This window comes from Pleurodeles waltl, chromosome 4_1, assembly GCF_031143425.1.
Source record: "Pleurodeles waltl isolate 20211129_DDA chromosome 4_1, aPleWal1.hap1.20221129, whole genome shotgun sequence".
Lineage (NCBI taxonomy): Eukaryota > Metazoa > Chordata > Amphibia > Caudata > Salamandridae > Pleurodeles > Pleurodeles waltl.
The window spans coordinates 76,142,101-76,165,469 of record NC_090442.1 but is presented as its reverse complement, the minus strand read 5'-3'; the positions used below and the strand labels follow the sequence as shown (position 1 = coordinate 76,165,469).

At 41.8% G+C, this 23,369-nt stretch overlaps 10 non-coding genes across 10 annotated transcripts; all 10 read left to right on the top strand.

The window, feature by feature from the left end:
* Window positions 1-53: 53 nt before the first annotated feature.
* On the top strand, window positions 54-125 carry TRNAC-GCA (transfer RNA cysteine (anticodon GCA)). The gene has a single exon. It is a non-coding gene; the product is annotated as a tRNA-Cys (tRNA).
* A 2,092-nt stretch (window positions 126-2,217) lies between these two features.
* Window positions 2,218-2,289, top strand: TRNAC-GCA (transfer RNA cysteine (anticodon GCA)). Its single transcript has one exon. It is a non-coding gene; the product is annotated as a tRNA-Cys (tRNA).
* A 2,091-nt stretch (window positions 2,290-4,380) lies between these two features.
* Window positions 4,381-4,452, top strand: TRNAC-GCA (transfer RNA cysteine (anticodon GCA)). Its single transcript has one exon. It is a non-coding gene; the product is annotated as a tRNA-Cys (tRNA).
* Window positions 4,453-6,543: 2,091 nt separating this feature from the next.
* TRNAC-GCA (transfer RNA cysteine (anticodon GCA)) lies at window positions 6,544-6,615 on the top strand. Its single transcript has one exon. It is a non-coding gene; the product is annotated as a tRNA-Cys (tRNA).
* A 2,091-nt stretch (window positions 6,616-8,706) lies between these two features.
* Window positions 8,707-8,778, top strand: TRNAC-GCA (transfer RNA cysteine (anticodon GCA)). Its single transcript has one exon. It is a non-coding gene; the product is annotated as a tRNA-Cys (tRNA).
* Window positions 8,779-10,870: 2,092 nt separating this feature from the next.
* Window positions 10,871-10,942, top strand: TRNAC-GCA (transfer RNA cysteine (anticodon GCA)). The gene has a single exon. It is a non-coding gene; the product is annotated as a tRNA-Cys (tRNA).
* Window positions 10,943-13,033: 2,091 nt separating this feature from the next.
* On the top strand, window positions 13,034-13,105 carry TRNAC-GCA (transfer RNA cysteine (anticodon GCA)). The gene has a single exon. It is a non-coding gene; the product is annotated as a tRNA-Cys (tRNA).
* Window positions 13,106-18,345: 5,240 nt separating this feature from the next.
* Window positions 18,346-18,417, top strand: TRNAC-GCA (transfer RNA cysteine (anticodon GCA)). The gene has a single exon. It is a non-coding gene; the product is annotated as a tRNA-Cys (tRNA).
* Window positions 18,418-20,502: 2,085 nt separating this feature from the next.
* On the top strand, window positions 20,503-20,574 carry TRNAC-GCA (transfer RNA cysteine (anticodon GCA)). Its single transcript has one exon. It is a non-coding gene; the product is annotated as a tRNA-Cys (tRNA).
* Window positions 20,575-22,666: 2,092 nt separating this feature from the next.
* TRNAC-GCA (transfer RNA cysteine (anticodon GCA)) lies at window positions 22,667-22,738 on the top strand. The gene has a single exon. It is a non-coding gene; the product is annotated as a tRNA-Cys (tRNA).
* The last annotated feature ends 631 nt before the right edge of the window (window positions 22,739-23,369 follow it).

Genomic DNA, 23,369 nt, shown 5'->3' with positions numbered 1-23,369 from the left:
ATGAGATCCACAGCAGCAGTTTCTAGTCCATCCACTTCCAGATAGTACAACAAGGGGGTATAGCTCAGTGGTAGAGCATTTGACTGCAGGTCAAGAGGTCCCTGGTTCAAATCCGGGTGCCCCCTTAATACTTTAAAGAAGCTGTCAATTTCTTTCTGTATCGCTTTTTTCAATTCTTGGGGATTTTTTGAAAGTATGTCACACTAAAACGACTAATTAAGCAAAATAGCTCAAAGTTTTATGTGCATCCTTATGACTCTTGTTGAAAATTAACAGTTTTCACACTCACACCCAGTAACTGCACCATGGATCAATCTGGGTGCCCCCTTCACACATGAAAGAAGCTTTCAATTTCTTTCTATATCACTTTCTACAATTCTTGGGGATTTATTGAAAGTATTTCACACTAAAACGACTATTTAAACAAAATAGCTCAAAGTTTTATGTGCATCCTTAAGACTGTTGTGCGAAAATTAACAGTTTTCACACTCACGCCCAGTAACTGCACCATGGATCAATTCGATTAAAACAAGAGTTCGTACATTGGCACACAGGGACAAATTGAAATTTGTGTACACAGCATGATACTGTGTACTTTAATACATCTTATAACATTCTGTAGTGTGCAGCACACAGATAATGTTTTACGGCATGGATTTATTAACAAGCATTGCTTCTAATAATTGAGCATATAGCAGAAATTGCAGGTGCAAAGAAAAAATACATAGGTAAACAAATCACAAGTTTCTAAATTCCACTGTATTTACCACAGCACAGCTGATTTGTTGTGCTTTAAGAAACACTGTCTGCCTGTACAGCAGCAAAGATGTGAGTGTGTGGACACTGTATGCCCGTAATGCTTTCACAAATGTCCTTATACTGTAACAGAAGTCTCTGCAGTTTTAGAACTGAGTTTGGACAGTAGCATGTGTGCTTACTGATAGTAATATGTGTAAGAAACAAATGCCTGCATGCTGTTACTTGTGTCTTTCTCCAGTAGCACACCTATTTACTGTAATTAGTATGTAAGGTAACGTCGGCTAGACAAAACTGGACCCAAATGCTGGTACACTATGACTGGCCTGTGTACTGTTTCCAGTGTGTTTCACTAGTATCACGCCAGCTTACCGTTACTAGAATGTACAGTAAGACTGGTCCAATATGTATACCATATCAAATTGTTTTACCATAAAACAAAGATATAGCATTGTTAAAGACATTACCACGTGAGGGACACAGAAATTGCATTTTAAAAGACATCTATGTGAACTTGCATCGATTAGAAGAGATAGTGACTGTGTGAGAGTTGTATGGTACTGCTAACCAAAGCACTTTTAAAAAGAAGTCTTTCCTCACTAGAGTTGTGTTCTGTCAATGTCTGAGGCAGTGGATTTTTAAATGAGCTAGGAGGCTTAGACTGGCTGAGTCACTGACAGCTTTGCACACTTACTGCAGAGAGTGAGCAGACGAGAGACTAAGACTGAAATTTAGGGCACAGAGTGATTGCAGAAGAGAGTAAGACTCACTCTCACTTCCAGCATGGTGAGTAGACAAGAGAGTAAGCTAGTCCCACAGCTGGAATCCCAGAGTAGGTATAACTCAGTGCTAGTCAGAGTCCATGGTATTATATGTGACGTCTGCACTCTACAGCCTGCTGCTCGCAGTAATAAGGTGTGTGTGAAGGCATATTTCAGGAAAAGAGGATGTGTATATCTCAGCAGTAAAGTATGTGACTGCAGCTCAATAGGTCCCCAGTTCAAGTCTTGCTTCCCACTTCTCCTTTTAAGGAACAAAAAAAAAATTCTCTGTTACTTATTTCAATTTCTGGAGATTTCTTGAAAGTATGTCACAGAAAAACCTCTAATTAAAAAGAGTTTTAGGTTTTATCTGCGTCCGTAAGAGGGTTGTGTGAAAGGACCAGCAGCCGGTCTCCATAGCAGTCCCTGTGACTAGTGAAGCAAGAGTAAGCTTGAGAGTGAATTGGCACCCTTGGCCTAGGACCTGCTGTCATGCTATGTATTTTGGTGTGAATAGTGAAGCATCAGGTGTGTTGAGTGTGTCCATCAGCTTGTAGCCAGGGGCATGAGTCAGGCTGTGTCCCAGACCCTGTGACTAATAAATCAGCAGGTGGTATAGAGAGCCTATAAAAGAGGAAGCCGTTCTGATGAGATCCACAGCAGCAGTTTCTAGTCCATCCACTTCCAGATAGTACAACAAGGGGGTATAGCTCAGTGGTAGAGCATTTGACTGCAGGTCAAGAGGTCCCTGGTTCAAATCCGGGTGCCCCCTTAATACTTTAAAGAAGCTGTCAATTTCTTTCTGTATCGCTTTTTTCAATTCTTGGGGATTTTTTGAAAGTATGTCACACTAAAACGACTAATTAAGCAAAATAGCTCAAAGTTTTATGTGCATCCTTATGACTCTTGTTGAAAATTAACAGTTTTCACACTCACACCCAGTAACTGCACCATGGATCAATCTGGGTGCCCCCTTCACACATGAAAGAAGCTTTCAATTTCTTTCTATATCACTTTCTACAATTCTTGGGGATTTATTGAAAGTATTTCACACTAAAACGACTATTTAAACAAAATAGCTCAAAGTTTTATGTGCATCCTTAAGACTGTTGTGCGAAAATTAACAGTTTTCACACTCACGCCCAGTAACTGCACCATGGATCAATTCGATTAAAACAAGAGTTCGTACATTGGCACACAGGGACAAATTGAAATTTGTGTACACAGCATGATACTGTGTACTTTAATACATCTTATAACATTCTGTAGTGTGCAGCACACAGATAATGTTTTACGGCATGGATTTATTAACAAGCATTGCTTCTAATAATTGAGCATATAGCAGAAATTGCAGGTGCAAAGAAAAAATACATAGGTAAACAAATCACAAGTTTCTAAATTCCACTGTATTTACCACAGCACAGCTGATTTGTTGTGCTTTAAGAAACACTGTGTGCCTGTACAGCAGCAAAGATGTGAGTGTGTGGACACTGTATGCCCGTAATGCTTTCACAAATGTCCTTATACTGTAACAGAAGTCTCTGCAGTTTTAGAACTGAGTTTGGACAGTAGCATGTGTGCTTACTGATAGTAATATGTGTAAGAAACAAATGCCTGCATGCTGTTACTTGTGTCTTTCTCCAGTAGCACACCTATTTACTGTAATTAGTATGTAAGGTAACGTCGGCTAGACAAAACTGGACCCAAATGCTGGTACACTGTGACTGGCCTGTGTACTGTTTCCAGTGTGTTTCACTAGTATCACGCCAGCTTACCGTTACTAGAATGTACAGTAAGACTGGTCCAATATGTATACCATATCAAATTGTTTTACCATAAAACAAAGATATAGCATTGTTAAAGACATTACCACGTGAGGGACACAGAAATAGCATTTTGAAAGACATCTATGTGAACTTGCATCGATTAGAAGAGATAGTGACTGTGTGAGAGTTGTATGGTACTGCTAACCAAAGCACTGTTAAAAAGAAGTCTTTCCTCACTAGAGTTGTGTTCTGTCAATGTCTGAGGCAGTGGATTTTTAAATGAGCTAGGAGGCTTAGACTGGCTGAGTCACTGACAGCTTTGCACACTTACTGCAGAGAGTGAGCAGACGAGAGACTAAGACTGAAATTTAGGGCACAGAGTGATTGCAGAAGAGAGTAAGACTCACTCTCACTTCCAGCATGGTGAGTAGACAAGAGAGTAAGCTAGTCCCACAGCTGGAATCCCAGAGTAGGTATAACTCAGTGCTAGTCAGAGTCCATGGTATTATATGTGACGTCTGCACTCTACAGCCTGCTGCTCCCAGTAATAAGGTGTGTGTGAAGGCATATTTCAGGAAAAGAGGATGTGTATAGCTCAGCAATGAAGTATGTGACTGCAGATCAAGAGGTCCCCAGTTCAAGTCTTGCTTCCCACTTCTCCTTTTAAGGAAGAAAAAATAAAATCTCTGTTACTTATTTCAATTTCTGGAGATTTCTTGAAAGTATGTCACAGAAAAACCACTAATTAAAAAGAGTTTTAGGTTTTATCTGCGTCCGTAAGAGGGTTGTGTGAAAGGACTAGCAGCCGGTCTCCATAGCAGTCCCTGTGACTAGTGAAGCAAGAGTAAGCTTGAGAGTGAATTGGCACCCTTGGCCTAGGACCTGCTGTCATGCTATGTATTTTGGTGTGAATAGTGAAGCATCAGGTGTGTTGAGTGTGTCCATCAGCTTGTAGCCAGGGGCATGAGTCAGGCTGTGTCCCAGACCCTGTGACTAATAAATCAGCAGGTGGTATAGAGAGCCTATAAAAGAGGAAGCCGTTCTGATGAGATCCACAGCAGCAGTTTCTAGTCCACCACTTCCAAATAGTACAACAAGGGGGTATAGCTCAGTGGTAGAGCGTTTAACTGCAGATCAAGAGGTCCCTGGTTCAAATCCGGGTGCCCCCTTAATACTTTAAAGAAGCTGTCAATTTCTTTCTGTATCGCTTTTTTCAATTCTTGGGGATTTTTTGAAAGTATGTCACACTAAAACGACTAATTAAGCAAAATAGCTCAAAGTTTTATGTGCATCCTTATGACTCTTGTTGAAAATTAACAGTTTTCACACTCACACCCAGTAACTGCACCATGGATCAATCTGGGTGCCCCCTTCACACATGAAAGAAGCTTTCAATTTCTTTCTATATCACTTTCTACAATTCTTGGGGATTTATTGAAAGTATTTCACACTAAAACGACTATTTAAACAAAATAGCTCAAAGTTTTATGTGCATCCTTAAGACTGTTGTGCGAAAATTAACAGTTTTCACACTCACGCCCAGTAACTGCACCATGGATCAATTCGAGTAAAACAAGAGTTCGTACATTGGCACACAGGGACAAATTGAAATTTGTGTACACAGCATGATACTGTGTACTTTAATACATCTTTCTACATTCTGTAGTGTGCAGCACACAGATAATGTTTTACGGCATGGATTTATTAACAAGCATTGCTTCTAATAATTGAGCATATAGCAGAAATTGCAGGTGCAAAGAAAAAATACATAGGTAAACAAATCACAAGTTTCTAAATTCCACTGTATTTCCCACAGCACAGCTGATTTGTTGTGCTTTAAGAAACACTGTGTGCCTGTACAGCAGCAAAGATGTGAGTGTGTGGACACTGTATGCCCGTAATGCTTTCACAAATGTCCTTATACTGTAACAGAAGTCTCTGCAGTTTTAGAACTGAGTTTGGACAGTAGCATGTGTGCTTACTGATAGTAATATGTGTAAGAAACAAATGCCTGCATGCTGTTACTTGTGTCTTTCTCCAGTAGCACACCTATTTACTGTAATTAGTATGTAAGGTAACGTCGGCTAGACAAAACTGGACCCAAATGCTGGTACACTGTGACTGGCCTGTGTACTGTTTCCAGTGTGTTTCACTAGTATCACGCCAGCTTACCGTTACTAGAATGTACAGTAAGACTGGTCCAATATGTATACCATATCAAATTGTTTTACCATAAAACAAAGATATAGCATTGTTAAAGACATTACCACGTGAGGGACACAGAAATTGCATTTTAAAAGACATCTATGTGAACTTGCATCGATTAGAAGAGATAGTGACTGTGTGAGAGTTGTATGGTACTGCTAACCAAAGCACTGTTAAAAAGAAGTCTTTCCTCACTAGAGTTGTGTTCTGTCAATGTCTGAGGCAGTGGATTTTTAAATGAGCTAGGAGGCTTAGACTGGCTGAGTCACTGACAGCTTTGCACACTTACTGCAGAGAGTGAGCAGACAAGAGACTAAGACTGAAATTTAGGGCACAGAGTGATTGCAGAAGAGAGTAAGACTCACTCTCACTTCCAGCATGGTGAGTAGACAAGAGAGTAAGCTAGTCCCACAGCTGGAATCCCAGAGTAGGTATAACTCAGTGCTAGTCAGAGTCCATGGTATTATATGTGACGTCTGCACTCTACAGCCTGCTGCTCGCAGTAATAAGGTGTGTGTGAAGGCATATTTCAGGAAAAGAGGATGTGTATAGCTCAGCAGTAAAGTTTGTGACTGCAGATCAAGAGGTCCCCAGTTCAAGGCTTGCTTCCCACTTCTCCTTTTAAGGAACAAAAAAAAAATTCTCTGTTACTTATTTCAATTTCTGGAGATTTCTTGAAAGTATGTCACAGAAAAACCACTAATTAAAAAGAGTTTTAGGTTTTATCTGCGTCCGTAAGAGGGTTGTGTGAAAGGACCAGCAGCCGGTCTCCATAGCAGTCCCTGTGACTAGTGAAGCAAGAGTAAGCTTGAGAGTGAATTGGCACCCTTGGCTTAGGACCTGCTGTCATGCTATGTATTTTGGTGTGAATAGTGAAGCATCAGGTGTGTTGAGTGTGTCCATCAGCTTGTAGCCAGGGGCATGAGTCAGGCTGTGTCCCAGACCCTGTGACTAATAAATCAGCAGGTGGTATAGAGAGCCTATAAAAGAGGAAGCCGTTCTGATGAGATCCACAGCAGCAGGTTCTAGTCCATCCACTTCCAGATAGTGCAACAAGGGGTATAGCTCAGTGGTAGAGCATTTGACTGCAAGTCAAGAGGTCCCTGGTTCAAATCCGGGTGCCCCTTAATACTTTAAAGAAGCTGTCAATTTCTTTCTGTATCGCTTTTTTCAATTCTTGGGGATTTTTTGAAAGTATGTCACACTAAAACGACTAATTAAGCAAAATAGCTCAAAGTTTTATGTGCATCCTTATGACTCTTGTTGAAAATTAACAGTTTTCACACTCACACCCAGTAACTGCACCATGGATCAATCTGGGTGCCCCCTTCACACATGAAAGAAGCTTTCAATTTCTTTCTATATCACTTTCTACAATTCTTGGGGATTTATTGAAAGTATTTCACACTAAAACGACTATTTAAACAAAATAGCTCAAAGTTTTATGTGCATCCTTAAGACTGTTGTGCGAAAATTAACAGTTTTCACACTCACGCCCAGTAACTGCACCATGGATCAATTCGAGTAAAACAAGAGTTCGTACATTGGCACACAGGGACAAATTGAAATTTGTGTACACAGCATGATACTGTGTACTTTAATACATCTTTCTACATTCTGTAGTGTGCAGCACACAGATAATGTTTTACGGCATGGATTTATTAACAAGCATTGCTTCTAATAATTGAGCATATAGCAGAAATTGCAGGTGCAAAGAAAAAATACATAGGTAAACAAATCACAAGTTTCTAAATTCCACTGTATTTACCACAGCACAGCTGATTTGTTGTGCTTTAAGAAACACTGTGTGCCTGTACAGCAGCAAAGATGTGAGTGTGTGGACACTGTATGCCCGTAATGCTTTCACAAATGTCCTTATACTGTAACAGAAGTCTCTGCAGTTTTAGAACTGAGTTTGGACAGTAGCATGTGTGCTTACTGATAGTAATATGTGTAAGAAACAAATGCCTGCATGCTGTTACTTGTGTCTTTCTCCAGTAGCACACCTATTTACTGTAATTAGTATGTAAGGTAACGTCGGCTAGACAAAACTGGACCCAAATGCTGGTACACTGTGACTGGCCTGTGTACTGTTTCCAGTGTGTTTCACTAGTATCACGCCAGCTTACCGTTACTAGAATGTACACTAAGACTGATCCAATATGTATACCATATCAAATTGTTTCACCATAAAACAAAGATATAGCATTGTTAAAGACATTACCACGTGAGGGACACAGAAATTGCATTTTAAAAGACATCTATGTGAACTTGCATCGATTAGAAGAGATAGTGACTGTGTGAGAGTTGTATGGTACTGCTAACCAAAGCACTGTTAAAAAGAAGTCTTTCCTCACTAGAGTTGTGTTCTGTCAATGTCTGAGGCAGTGGATTTTTAAATGAGCTAGGAGGCTTAGACTGGCTGAGTCACTGACAGCTTTGCACACTTACTGCAGAGAGTGAGCAGACGAGAGACTAAGACTGAAATTTAGGGCACAGAGTGATTGCAGAAGAGAGTAAGACTCACTCTCACTTCCAACATGGTGAGTAGACTAGAGAGTAAGCTAGTCCCACAGCTGGAATCCCAGAGTAGGTATAACTCAGTGCTAGTCAGAGTCCATGGTATTATATGTGACGTCTGCACTCTACAGCCTGCTGCTCGCAGTAATAAGGTGTGTGTGAAGGCATATTTCAGGAAAAGAGGATGTGTATAGCTCAGCAGTAAAGTATGTGACTGCAGATCAAGAGGTCCCCAGTTCAAGTCTTGCTTCCCACTTCTCCTTTTAAGGAACAAAAACAAAATTCCCTGTTACTTATTTCAATTTCTGGAGATTTCTTGAAAGTATGTCACAGAAAAACCACTAATTAAAAAGAGTTTTAGGTTTTATCTGCGTCCGTAAGAGGGTTGTGTGAAAGGACCAGCAGCCGGTCTCCATAGCAGTCCCTGTGACTAGTGAAGCAAGAGTAAGCTTGAGAGTGAATTGGCACCCTTGGCCTAGGACCTGCTGTCATGCTATGTATTTTGGTGTGAATAGTGAAGCATCAGGTGTGTTGAGTGTGTCCATCAGCTTGTAGCCAGGGGCATGAGTCAGGCTGTGTCCCAGACCCTGTGACTAATAAATCAGCAGGTGGTATAGAGAGCCTATAAAAGAGGAAGCCGTTCTGATGAGATCCACAGCAGCAGTTTCTAGTCCATCCACTTCCAGATAGTACAACAAGGGGGTATATCTCAGTGGTAGAGCATTTGACTGCAGATCAAGAGGTCCCTGATTCAAATCCGGGTGCCCCCTTAATACTTTAAAGAAGCTGTCAATTTCTTTCTGTATCGCTTTTTTCAATTCTTGGGGATTTTTTGAAAGTATGTCACACTAAAACGACTAATTAAGCAAAATAGCTCAAAGTTTTATGTGCATCCTTATGACTCTTGTTGAAAATTAACAGTTTTCACACTCACACCCAGTAACTGCACCATGGATCAATCTGGGTGCCCCCTTCACACATGAAAGAAGCTTTCAATTTCTTTCTATATCACTTTCTACAATTCTTGGGGATTTATTGAAAGTATTTCACACTAAAACGACTATTTAAACAAAATAGCTCAAAGTTTTATGTGCATCCTTAAGACTGTTGTGCGAAAATTAACAGTTTTCACACTCACGCCCAGTAACTGCACCATGGATCAATTCGAGTAAAACAAGAGTTCGTACATTGGCACACAGGGACAAATTGAAATTTGTGTACACAGCATGATACTGTGTACTTTAATACATCTTTCTACATTCTGTAGTGTGCAGCACACAGATAATGTTTTACGGCATGGATTTATTAACAAGCATTGCTTCTAATAATTGAGCATATAGCAGAAATTGCAGGTGCAAAGAAAAAATACATAGGTAAACAAATCACAAGTTTCTAAATTCCACTGTATTTACCACAGCACAGCTGATTTGTTGTGCTTTAAGAAACACTGTGCGCCTGTACAGCAGCAAAGATGTGAGTGTGTGGACACTGTATGCCCGTAATGCTTTCACAAATGTCCTTATACTGTAACAGAAGTCTCTGCAGTTTTAGAACTGAGTTTGGACAGTAGCATGTGTGCTTACTGATAGTAATATGTGTAAGAAACAAATGCCTGCATGCTGTTACTTGTGTCTTTCTCCAGTAGCACACCTATTTACTGTAATTAGTATGTAAGGTAACGTCGGCTAGACAAAACTGGACCCAAATGCTGGTACACTATGACTGGCCTGTGTACTGTTTCCAGTGTGTTTCACTAGTATCACGCCAGCTTACCGTTACTAGAATGTACAGTAAGACTGGTCCAATATGTATACCATATCAAATTGTTTTACCATAAAACAAAGATATAGCATTGTTAAAGACATTACCACGTGAGGGACACAGAAATTGCATTTTAAAAGACATCTATGTGAACTTGCATCGATTAGAAGAGATAGTGACTGTGTGAGAGTTGTATGGTACTGCTAACCAAAGCACTGTTAAAAAGAAGTCTTTCCTCACTAGAGTTGTGTTCTGTCAATGTCTGAGGCAGTGGATTTTTAAATGAGCTAGGAGGCTTAGACTGGCTGAGTCACTGACAGCTTTGCACACTTACTGCAGAGAGTGAGCAGACGAGAGACTAAGACTGAAATTTAGGGCACAGAGTGATTGCAGAAGAGAGTAAGACTCACTCTCACTTCCAGCATGGTGAGTAGACAAGAGAGTAAGCTAGTCCCACAGCTGGAATCCCAGAGTAGGTATAACTCAGTGCTAGTCAGAGTCCATGGTATTATATGTGACGTCTGCACTCTACAGCCTGCTGCTCGCAGTAATAAGGTGTGTGTGAAGGCATATTTCAGGAAAAGAGGATGTGTATAGCTCAGCAGTAAAGTATGTGACTGCAGATCAAGAGGTCCCCAGTTCAAGTCTTGCTTCCCACTTCTCCTTTTAAGGAACAAAAAAAAATGTATCTGTTACTTATTTCAATTTCTGGAGATTTCTTGAAAGTATGTCACAGAAAAACCACTAATTAAAAAGAGTTTTAGGTTTTATCTGCGTCCGTAAGAGGGTTGTGTGAAAGGACCAGCAGCCGGTCTCCATAGCAGTCCCTGTGACTAGTGAAGCAAGAGTAAGCTTGAGAGTGAATTGGCACCCTTGGCCTAGGACCTGCTGTCATGCTATGTATTTTGGTGTGAATAGTGAAGCATCAGGTGTGTTGAGTGTGTCCATCAGCTTGTAGCCAGGGGTATGAGTCAGGCTGTGTCCCAGACCCTGTGACTAATAAATCAGCAGGTGGTATAGAGAGCCTATAAAAGAGGAAGCCGTTCTGATGAGATCCACAGCAGCAGTTTCTAGTCCATCCACTTCCAGATAGTACAACAAGGGGGTATAGCTCAGTGGTAGAGCATTTGACTGCAGATCAAGAGGTCCCTGGTTCAAATCCGGGTGCCCCCTTAATACTTTAAAGAAGCTGTCAATTTCTTTCTGTATCGCTTTTTTCAATTCTTGGGGATTTTTTGAAAGTATGTCACACTAAAACGACTAATTAAGCAAAAAAGCTCAAAGTTTTATGTGCATCCTTATGACTCTTGTTGAAAATTAACAGTTTTCACACTCACACCCAGTAACTGCACCATGGATCAATCTGGGTGCCCCCTTCACACATGAAAGAAGCTTTCAATTTCTTTCTATATCACTTTCTACAATTCTTGGGGATTTATTGAAAGTATTTCACACTAAAACGACTATTTAAACAAAATAGCTCAAAGTTTTATGTGCATCCTTAAGACTGTTGTGCGAAAATTAACAGTTTTCACACTCACGCCCAGTAACTGCACCATGGATCAATTTGAGTAAAACAAGAGTTCGTACATTGGCACACAGGGACAAATTGAAATTTGTGTACACAGCATGATACTGTGTACTTTAATACATCTTATAACATTCTGTAGTGTGCAGCACACAGATAATGTTTTACGGCATGGATTTATTAACAAGCATTGCTTCTAATAATTGAGCATATAGCAGAAATTGCAGGTGCAAAGAAAAAATACATAGGTAAACAAATCACAAGTTTCTAAATTCCACTGTATTTACCACAGCACAGCTGATTTGTTGTGCTTTAAGAAACACTGTGTGCCTGTACAGCAGCAAAGATGTGAGTGTGTGGACACTGTATGCCCGTAATGCTTTCACAAATGTCCTTATACTGTAACAGAAGTCTCTGCAGTTTTAGAACTGAGTTTGGACAGTAGCATGTGTACTTACTGATAGTAATATGTGTAAGAAACAAATGCCTGCATGCTGTTACTTGTGTCTTTCTCCAGTAGCACACCTATTTACTGTAATTAGTATGTAAGGTAACGTCGGCTAGACAAAACTGGACCCAAATGCTGGTACACTGTGACTGGCCTGTGTACTGTTTCCAGTGTGTTTCACTAGTATCACGCCAGCTTACCGTTACTAGAATGTACAGTAAGACTGGTCCAATATGTATACCATATCAAATTGTTTTACCATAAAACAAAGATATAGCATTGTTAAAGACATTACCACGTGAGGGACACAGAAATTGCATTTTAAAAGACATCTATGTGAACTTGCATCGATTAGAAGAGATAGTGACTGTGTGAGAGTTGTATGGTACTGCTAACCAAAGCACTGTTAAAAAGAAGTCTTTCCTCACTAGAGTTGTGTTCTGTCAATGTCTGAGGCAGTGGATTTTTAAATGAGCTAGGAGGCTTAGACTGGCTGAGTCACTGACAGCTTTGCACACTTACTGCAGAGAGTGAGCAGACGAGAGACTAAGACTGAAATTTAGGGCACAGAGTGATTGCAGAAGAGAGTAAGACTCACTCTCACTTCCAGCATGGTGAGTAGACAAGAGAGTAAGCTAGTCCCACAGCTGGAATCCCAGAGTAGGTATAACTCAGTGCTAGTCAGAGTCCATGGTATTATATGTGACGTCTGCACGCTACAGCCTGCTGCTCGCAGTAATAAGGTGTGTGTGAAGGCATATTTCAGGAAAAGAGGATGTGTATAGCTCAGCAGTAAAGTATATGACTGCAGATCAAGAGGTCCCCCGTTCAAGTCTTGCTTCCCACTTCTCCTTTTAAGGAACAAAAAAAAAATCTCTGTTACTTATTTCAATTTCTGGAGATTTCTTGAAAGTATGTCACAGAAAAACCACTAATTAAAAAGAGTTTTAGGTTTTATCTGCGTCCGTAAGAGGGTTGTGTGAAATTACCAGCAGCCGGTCTCCATAGCAGTCCCTGTGACTAGTGAAGCAAGAGTAAGCTTGAGAGTGAATTGGCACCCTTGGCCTAGGACCTGCTGTCATGCTATGTATTTTGGTGTGAATAGTGAAGCATCAGGTGTGTTGAGTGTGTCCATCAGCTTGTAGCCAGGGGCATGAGTCAGGCTGTGTCCCGGACCCTGTGACTAATAAATCAGCAGGTGGTATAGAGAGCCTATAAAAGAGGAAGCCGTTCTGATGAGATCCACAGCAGCAGTTTCTAGTCCATCCACTTCCAGATAGTACAACAAGGGGGTATAGCTCAGTGGTAGAGCATTTGACTGCAGATCAAGAGGTCCCTGATTCAAATCCGCGTGCCCCCTTGTAGGAGGCTGGACTGGCTTGTAGTGAGTACCAAGGGGTACTTGCACCTTGCACCAGGCCCAGTTATCCCTTATTAGTGTATAGGGTGTCTAGCAGCTTAGGCTGATAGATAATGGTAGCTTAGCAGAGCAGCTTAGGCTGAACTAGGAGACGTGTGAAGCTACTACAGTACCACTTTGTGTCATATGCACAATATCATAAGAAAACACAATACACAGTTATACTAAAAATAAAGGTACTTTATTTTTATGACAATATGCCAAAGTATCTTAGAGTGTACCCTCAGTGAGAGGATAGGAAATATACACAAGATATATATACACAATAGCAAAAATATGCAGTATAGTCTTAGAAAACAGTGCAAACAATGTATAGTTACAATAGGATGCAATGGGGAAACATAGGGATAGGGGCAACACAAACCATATACTCCAAAAGTGGAATGAGAACCACGAATGGACCCCAAACCTATGTGACCTTGTAGAGGGTCGCTGGCACTATTAGAAAATAGTGAGAGTTAGAAAAATAACCCTCCCCAAGACCCTGAAAAGTGAGTGCAAAGTGCACTAAAGTTCCCCTAAGGACAAAATAGTCGTGTTAGAGGGAAAATGCAAGGAAAACACAAATCAGCAATGCAACAACGATGGATTCCTGACTGAGGGTACCTGTGGAACAAGGGGACCAAGTCCAAAAGTCACAAGCAGCTCGGAGATGGGCAGATGCCCAAGAAATGCCAGCGGTTGGTGCAAAGAAGCTCTTACTAGGCTGAAGAACTGTGAATACTGCAGGAACGACAAGGGCTAAAGACTTCCCCTTTGGAGGATGGATCCCCCACGCCTTGGAGAGTCGTGCAGAAGTGTTTTCCCGCCGGATGGACGCCAACAAGCCTTGCTACACGCAAATCGTGCGTTTGGCGTTTTTGGACGCTGCTGGGGCCCAGGAGGGACCAGGAGGTCGCAAATTGGACCTGCAGAGAGAGGGGACGTCGAGCAAGACAAAGAGCCCTCACTGAAGCAGGTAGCTTCCAGAGAAGTGCCAGAAACAGGCACTACGAGGATGCGTGAAACGGTGCTCGCCGAAGTTGCACAAAGGAGTCCCACGTCGCCGGAGACCGACTTAGAAAGTCGTGCAATGCAGGTTAGAGTGCCGTGGACCCAGACTTGGCTGTGCCTGAAGGATTTCCGCCGGAAGTGCACAGGGGCCGGAGTAGCTTGCAAAGTCGCGGTTCCAGCAATGCAGCCCAGCAAGGTGAGGCAAGGACTTACCTCCACCAAACTTGGGCTGAAGAGTCACTGGACTGTGGGGGTCACTTGGACGGTGTCGCTGGATTCGAGGGACCTCGCTCGTCGTGCTGAGAGGAGACCCAAGGGACCGGTAATGCAGCTTTTTGGTGCCTGCGGTTGCAGGGGGAAGATTCCGTCGACCCACGGGAGATTTCTTCGGAGCTTCTGGTGCAGAGAGGAGGCAGACTACCCCCACAGCATGCACAAGCAGGAAAACAGTCGAGAAGGCGGCAGGATCAGCGTTACAGAGTTGCAGTAGTCGTCTTTGCTACTATGTTGCAGGTTTGCAGGCTTCCAGCGCGGTCAGCGGTCGATTCCTTATCAGAAGGTGAAGAGGGAGATGCAGAGGAACTCGGCTGAGCTCATGCATTCGTTATCTAAAGTTTCCCCAGAGACAGAGACCCTAAATAGCCAGAAAAGAGGGTTTGGCTACCTAGGAGAGAGGAAAGGCTACTAACACCTGAAGGAGCCTATCAGCAGGAGTCTCTGACGTCACCTGGTGGCACTGGCCACTCAGAGCAGTCCAGTGTGCCAGCAGCACCTCTGTTTCCAAGATGGCAGAGGTCTGGAGCACACTGGAGGAGCTCTGGACACCTCCCAGGGGAGGTGCAGGTCAGGGGAGTGGTCACTCCCCTTTCCTTTGTCCAGTTTCGCGCCAGAGCAGGGGCTAAGGGGTCCCTGAACCGGTGTAGACTGGCTTATGCAGAATTGGGCACATCTGTGCCCAACAAAGCATTTCCAGAGGCTGGGGGAGGCTACTCCTCCCCTGCCTTCACACCATTTTCCAAAGGGAGAGGGTGTCACACCCTCTCTCAGAGGAAGTTCTTTGTTCTGCCATCCTGGGCCAGGCCTGGCTGGACCCCAGGAGGGCAGCTGCCTGTCTGAGGGGTTGGCAGCAGCAGCAGCTGCAGTGAAACCCCAGGAAGGGCAGTTTGGCAGTACCAGGGTCTGTGCTACAGACCACTGGGATCATTGAATTGTACCAACAATGCCAGGATGGCATAGAGGGGGCAATTCCATGATCATAGACATGTTACATGGCCATATTCGGAGTTACCATGGTGAAGCTACATATAGGTAGTGACCTATATGTAGTGCACGCGTGTAATGGTGTCCCCGCACTCACAAAGTTCAGGGAATTGGCTCTGAACAATGTGGGGGCACCTTGGCTAGTGCCAGGGTGCCCTCACACTAAGTAACTTTGCACCCAACCTTTACCAGGTAAAGGTTAGACATATAGGTGACTTATAAGTTACTTAAGTGCAGTGTAAAATGGCTGTGAAATAACGTGGACGTTATTTCACTCAGGCTGCAGTGGCAGGCCTGTGTAAGAATTGTCAGAGCTCCCTATGGGTGGCAAAAGAAATGCTGCAGCCCATAGGGATCTTCTGGAACCCCAATACCCTGGGTACCTCAGTACCATATACTAGGGAATTATAAGGGTGTTCCAGTAAGCCAATGTAAATTGGTAAAATTGGTCACTAGCCTGTTAGTGACAATTTGAAGTAATGAGAGAGCATAACCACTGAGGTTCTGGTTAGCAGAGCCTCAGTGAGACAGTTAGGCACCACACAGGGAACATATACATGCACACCTATGAGCACTGGGGCCCTGTGTGACAGGGTCCCAGTGACACATACATATAGGCCACAAACCTATGAGCACTGGGGTCCTGACCAGCAGGATCCCAGTGACACATAACAAACATACTGAAAACATAGTGTTTTCACTATGAGCACTGAGGCCTGGCTATCAGGATCCCAGTGAGACAGTGAAAACAGTGACAAACACCCTGACATACACTCACAAACAGGCCAAAAGTGGGGGTAACAAGGCTAGAAAGAGGCTACCTTCTCACACCCCTTAATACTTTAAAGAAGCTGTCAATTTCTTTCTGTATCGCTTTTTTCAATTCTTGGGGATTTTTTGAAAGTATGTCACACTAAAACGACTAATTAAGCAAAATAGCTCAAAGTTTTATGTGCATCCTTATGACTCTTGTTAAAAATTAACAGTTTTCACACTCACACCCAGTAACTGCACCATGGATCAATCTGGGTGCCCCCTTCACACATGAAAGAAGCTTTCAATTTCTTTCTATATCACTTTCTACAATTCTTGGGGATTTATTGAAAGTATTTCACACTAAAACGACTATTTAAACAAAATAGCTCAAAGTTTTATGTGCATCCTTAAGACTGTTGTGCGAAAATTAACAGTTTTCACACTCACGCCCAGTAACTGCACCATGGATCAATTCGAGTAAAACAAGAGTTTGTACATTGGCACACAGGGACAAATTGAAATTTGTGTACACGGCATGATACTGTGTACTTTAATACATCTTATAACATTCTGCAGTGTGCAGCACACAGATAATGTTTTACGGCATGGATTTATTAACAAGCATTGCTTCTAATAATTGAGCATATAGCAGAAATTGCAGGTGCAAAGAAAAAATACATAGGTAAACAAATCACAAGTTTCTAAATTCCACTGTATTTACCACAGCACAGCTGATTTGTTGTGCTTTAAGAAACACTGTGTGCCTGTACAGCAGCAAAGATGTGAGTGTGTGGACACTGTATGCCCGTAATGCTTTCACAAATGTCCTTATACTGTAACAGAAGTCTCTGCAGTTTTAGAACTGAGTTTGGACAGTAGCATGTGTGCTTACTGATAGTAATATGTGTAAGAAACAAATGCCTGCATGCTGTTACTTGTGTCTTTCTCCAGTAGCACACCTATTTACTGTAATTAGTATGTAAGGTAACGTCGGCTAGACAAAACTGGACTCAAATGCTGGTACACTGTGACTGGTCTGTGTACTGTTTCCAGTGTTTTTCACTAGTATCACACCAGCTTACCGTTACTAGAATGTACAGTAAGACTGGTCCAATATGTATACCATATCAAATTGTTTTACCATAAAACAAAGATATAGCATTGTTAAAGACATTACCACGTGAGGGACACAGAAATTGCATTTTAAAAGACATCTATGTGAACTTGCATCGATTAGAAGAGATAGTGACTGTGTGAGAGTTGTATGGTACTGCTAACCAAAGCACTGTTAAAAAGAAGTCTTTCCTCACTAGAGTTGTGTTCTGTCAATGTCTGAGGCAGTGGATTTTTAAATGAGCTAGGAGGCTTAGACTGGCTGAGTCACTGACAGCTTTGCACACTTACTGCAGAGAGTGAGCAGGCGAGAGACTAAGACTGAAATTTAGGGCACAGAGTGATTGCAGAAGAGAGTAAGACTCACTCTCACTTCCAGCATGGTGAGTAGACAAGAGAGTAAGCTAGTCCCACAGCTGGAATCCCAGAGTAGGTATAACTCAGTGCTAGTCAGAGTCCATGGTATTATATGTGACGTCTGCACTCTACAGCCTGCTGCTCGCAGTAATAAGGTGTGTGTGAAGGCATATTTCAGGAAAAGAGGATGTGTATAGCTCAGCAGTAAAGTATGTGACTGCAGATAAAGAGGTCCCCAGTTCAAGTCTTGCTTCCCACTTCTCCTTTTAAGGAACAAAAAAAAAATTCTCTGTTACTTATTTCAATTTCTGGAGATTTCTTGAAAGTATGTCACAGAAAAACCACTAATTAAAAAGAGTTTTAGGTTTTATCTGCGTCCGTAAGAGGGTTGTGTGAAAGGACCAGCAGCCGGTCTCCATAGCAGTCCCTGTGACTAGTGAAGCAAGAGTAAGCTTGAGAGTGAATTGGCACCCTTGGCCTAGGACCTGCTGTCATGCTATGTATTTTGGTGTGAATAGTGAAGCATCAGGTGTGTTGAGTGTGTCCATCAGCTTGTAGCCAGAGGCATGAGTCAGGCTGTGTCCCAGACCCTGTGACTAATAAATCAGCAGGTGGTATAGAGAGCCTATAAAAGAGGAAGCCGTTCTGATGAGATCCACAGCAGCAGTTTCTAGTCCATCCACTTCCAGATAGTACAACAAGGGGGTATAGCTCAGTGGTAGAGCATTTGACTGCAGATCAAGAGGTCCCTGGTTCAAATCCGGGTGCCCCCTTAATACTTTAAAGAAGCTGTCAATTTCTTTCTGTATCGCTTTTTTCAATTCTTGGGGATTTTTTGAAAGTATGTCACACTAAAACGACTAATTAAGCAAAATAGCTCAAAGTTTTATGTGCATCCTTATGACTCTTGTTGAAAATTAACAGTTTTCACACTCACACCCAGTAACTGCACCATGGATCAATCTGGGTGCCCCCTTCACACATGAAAGAAGCTTTCAATTTCTTTCTATATCACTTTCTACAATTCTTGGGGGATTTATTGAAAGTATTTCACACTAAAACGACTATTTAAACAAAATAGCTCAAAGTTTTATGTGCATCCTTAAGACTGTTGTGCGAAAATTAGCAGTTTTCACACTCACGCCCAGTAACTGCACCATGGATCAATTCGAGTAAATCAAGAGTTCGTACATTGGCACACAGGGACAAATTGAAATTTGTGTACACAGCATGATACTGTGTACTTTAATACATCTTTCTACATTCTGTAGTGTGCAGCACACAGATAATGTTTTACGGCATGGATTTATTAACAAGCATTGCTTCTAATAATTGAGCATATAGCAGAAATTGCAGGTGCAAAGAAAAAATACATAGGTAAACAAATCACAAGTTTCTAAATTCCACTGTATTTACCACAGCACAGCTGATTTGTTGTGCTTTAAGAAACACTGTGTGCCTGTACAGCAGCAAAGATGTGAGTGTGTGGACACTGTATGCCCGTAATGCTTTCACAAATGTCCTTATACTGTAACAGAAGTCTCTGCAGTTTTAGAACTGAGTTTGGACAGTAGCATGTGTGCTTACTGATAGTAATATGTGTAAGAAACAAATGCCTGCATGCTGTTACTTGTGTCTTTCTCCAGTAGCACACCTATTTACTGTAATTAGTATGTAAGGTAACGTCGGCTAGACAAAACTGGACCCAAATGCTGGTACACTATGACTGGCCTGTGTACTGTTTCCAGTTTGTTTCACTAGTATCACTCCAGCTTACCGTTACTAGAATGTACAGTAAGACTGGTCCAATATGTATACCATATCAAATTGTTTTACCATAAAACAAAGATATAGCATTGTTAAAGACATTACCACGTGAGGGACACAGAAATTGCATTTTAAAAGACATCTATGTGAACTTGCATCGATTAGAAGAGATAGTGACTGTGTGAGAGTTGTATGGTACTGCTAACCAAAGCACTGTTAAAAAGAAGTCTTTCCTCACTAGAGTTGTGTTCTGTCAATGTCTGAGGCAGTGGAAATGAGCTAGGAGGCTTAGACTGGCTGAGTCACTGACAGCTTTGCACACTTACTGCAGAGAGTGAGCAGACGAGAGACTAAGACTGAAATTTAGGGCACAGAGTGATTGCAGAAGAGAGTAAGACTCACTCTCACTTCCAGCATGGTGAGTAGACAAGAGAGTAAGCTAGTCCCACAGCTGGAATCCCAGAGTAGGTATAACTCAGTGCTAGTCAGAGTCCATGGTATTATATGTGACGTCTGCACTCTACAGCCTGCTGCTCGCAGTAATAAGGTGTGTGTGAAGGCATATTTCAGGAAAAGAGGATGTGTATAGCTCAGCAGTAAAGTATGTGACTGCAGATCAAGAGGTCCCCAGTTCAAGTCTTGCTTCCCACTTCTCCTTTTAAGGAACAAAAAAAAATTCTCTGTTACTTATTTCAATTTCTGGAGATTTCTTGAAAGTATGTCACAGAAAAACCACTAATTAAAAAGAGTTTTAGGTTTTATCTGCGTCCGTAAGAGGGTTGTGTGAAAGGACCAGCAGCCGGTCTCCATAGCAGTCCCTGTGACTAGTGAAGCAAGAGTAAGCTTGAGAGTGAATTGGCACCCTTGGCTTAGGACCTGCTGTCATGCTATGTATTTTGGTGTGAATAGTGAAGCATCAGGTGTGTTGAGTGTGTCCATCAGCTTGTAGCCAGGGGCATGAGTCAGGCTGTGTCCCAGACCCTGTGACTAATAAATCAGCAGGTGGTATAGAGAGCCTATAAAAGAGGAAGCCGTTCTGATGAGATCCACAGCAGCAGGTTCTAGTCCATCCACTTCCAGATAGTGCAACAAGGGGTATAGCTCAGTGGTAGAGCATTTGACTGCAGGTCAAGAGGTCCCTGGTTCAAATCCGGGTGCCCCCTTAATACTTTAAAGAAGCTTTCAATTTCTTTCTGTATCGCTTTTTTCAATTCTTGGGGATTTTTTGAAAGTATGTCACACTAAAACGACTAATTAAGCAAAATAGCTCAAAGTTTTATGTGCATCCTTATGACTCTTGTTGAAAATTAACAGTTTTCACACTCACACCCAGTAACTGCACCATGGATCAATCTGGGTGCCCCCTTCACACATGAAAGAAGCTTTCAATTTCTTTCTATATCACTTTCTACAATTCTTGGGGATTTATTGAAAGTATTTCACACTAAAACGACTATTTAAACAAAATAGCTCAAAGTTCTATGTGCATCCTTAAGACTGTTGTGCGAAAATTAACAGTTTTCACACTCACGCCCAGTAACTGCACCATGGATCAATTCGAGTAAAACAAGAGTTCGTACATTGGCACACAGGGACAAATTGAAATTTGTGTACACAGCATGATACTGTGTACTTTAATACATCTTATAACATTCTGTAGTGTGCAGCACACAGATAATGTTTTACGGCATGGATTTATTAACAAGCATTGCTTCTAATAATTGAGCATATAGCAGAAATTGCAGGTGCAAAGAAAAAATACATAGGTAAACAAATCACAAGTTTCTAAATTCCACTGTATTTACCACAGCACAGCTGATTTGTTGTGCTTTAAGAAACACTGTGTGCCTGTACAGCAGCAAAGATGTGAGTGTGTGGACACTGTATGCCCGTAATGCTTTCACAAATGTCCTTATACTGTAACAGAAGTCTCTGCAGTTTTAGAACTGAGTTTGGACAGTAGCATGTGTGCTTACTGATAGTAATATGTGTAAGAAACAAATGCCTGCATGCTGTTACTTGTGTCTTTCTCCAGTAGCACACCTATTTACTGTAATTAGTATGTAAGGTAACGTCGGCTAGACAAAACTGGACCCAAATGCTGGTACACTGTGACTGGCCTGTGTACTGTTTCCAGTGTGTTTCACTAGTATCACGCCAGCTTACCGTTACTAGAATGTACAGTAAGACTGGTCCAATATGTATACCATATCAAATTGTTTCACCATAAAACAAAGATATAGCATTGTTAAAGACATTACCACGTGAGGGACACAGAAATTGCATTTTAAAAGACATCTATGTGAACTTGCATCGATTAGAAGAGATAGTGACTGTGTGAGAGTTGTATGGTACTGCTAACCAAAGCACTGTTAAAAAGAAGTCTTTCCTCACTAGAGTTGTGTTCTGTCAATGTCTGAGGCAGTGGATTTTTAAATGAGCTAGGAGGCTTAGACTGGCTGAGTCACTGACAGCTTTGCACACTTACTGCAGAGAGTGAGCAGACGAGAGACTAAGACTGAAATTTAGGGCACAGAGTGATTGCAGAAGAGAGTAAGACTCACTCTCACTTCCAACATGGTGAGTAGACAAGAGAGTAAGCTAGTCCCACAGCTGGAATCCCAGAGTAGGTATAACTCAGTGCTAGTCAGAGTCCATGGTATTATATGTGACGTCTGCACTCTACAGCCTGCTGCTCGCAGTAATAAGGTGTGTGTGAAGGCATATTTCAGGAAAAGAGGAAGTGTATAGCTCAGCAGTAAAGTATGTGACTGCAGATCAAAAGGTCCCCAGTTCAAGTCTTGCTTCCCACTTCTCCTTTTAAGGAACAAAAACAAAATTCCCTGTTACTTATTTCAATTTCTGGAGATTTCTTGAAAGTATGTCACAGAAAAACCACTAATTAAAAAGAGTTTTAGGTTTTATCTGCGTCCGTAAGAGGGTTGTGTGAAAGGACCAGCAGCCGGTCTCCATAGCAGTCCCTGTGACTAGTGAAGCAAGAGTAAGCTTGAGAGTGAATTGGCACCCTTGGCCTAGGACCTGCTGTCATGCTATGTATTTTGGTGTGAATAGTGAAGCATCAGGTGTGTTGAGTGTGTCCATCAGCTTGTAGCCAGGGGCATGAGTCAGGCTGTGTCCCAGACCCTGTGACTAATAAATCAGCAGGTGGTATAGAGAGCCTATAAAAGAGGAAGCCGTTCTGATGAGATCCACAGCAGCAGTTTCTAGTCCATCCACTTCCAGATAGTACAACAAGGGGGTATAGCTCAGTGGTAGAGCATTTGACTGCAGATCAAGAGGTCCCTGATTCAAATCCGGATGCCCCCTTAATACTTTAAAGAAGCTGTCAATTTCTTTCTGTATCGCTTTTTTCAATTCTTGGGGATTTTTTGAAAGTATGTCACACTAAAACGACTAATTAAGCAAAATAGCTCAAAGTTTTATGTGCATCCTTATGACTCTTGTTGAAAATTAACAGTTTTCACACTCACACCCAGTAACTGCACCATGGATCAATCTGGGTGCCCCCTTCACACATGAAAGAAGCTTTCAATTTCTTTCTATATCACTTTCTACAATTCTTGGGGATTTATTGAAAGTATTTCACACTAAAACGACTATTTAAACAAAATAGCTCAAAGTTTTATGTGCATCCTTAAGACTGTTGTGCGAAAATTAACAGTTTTCACACTCACGCCCAGTAACTGCACCATGGATCAATTCGAGTAAAACAAGAGTTCGTACATTGGCACACAGGGACAAATTGAAATTTGTGTACACAGCATGATACTGTGTACTTTAATACATCTTTCTACATTCTGTAGTGTGCAGCACACAGATAATGTTTTACGGCATGGATTTATTAACAAGCATTGCTTCTAATAATTGAGCATATAGCAGAAATTGCAGGTGCAAAGAAAAAATACATAGGTAAACAAATCACAAGTTTCTAAATTCC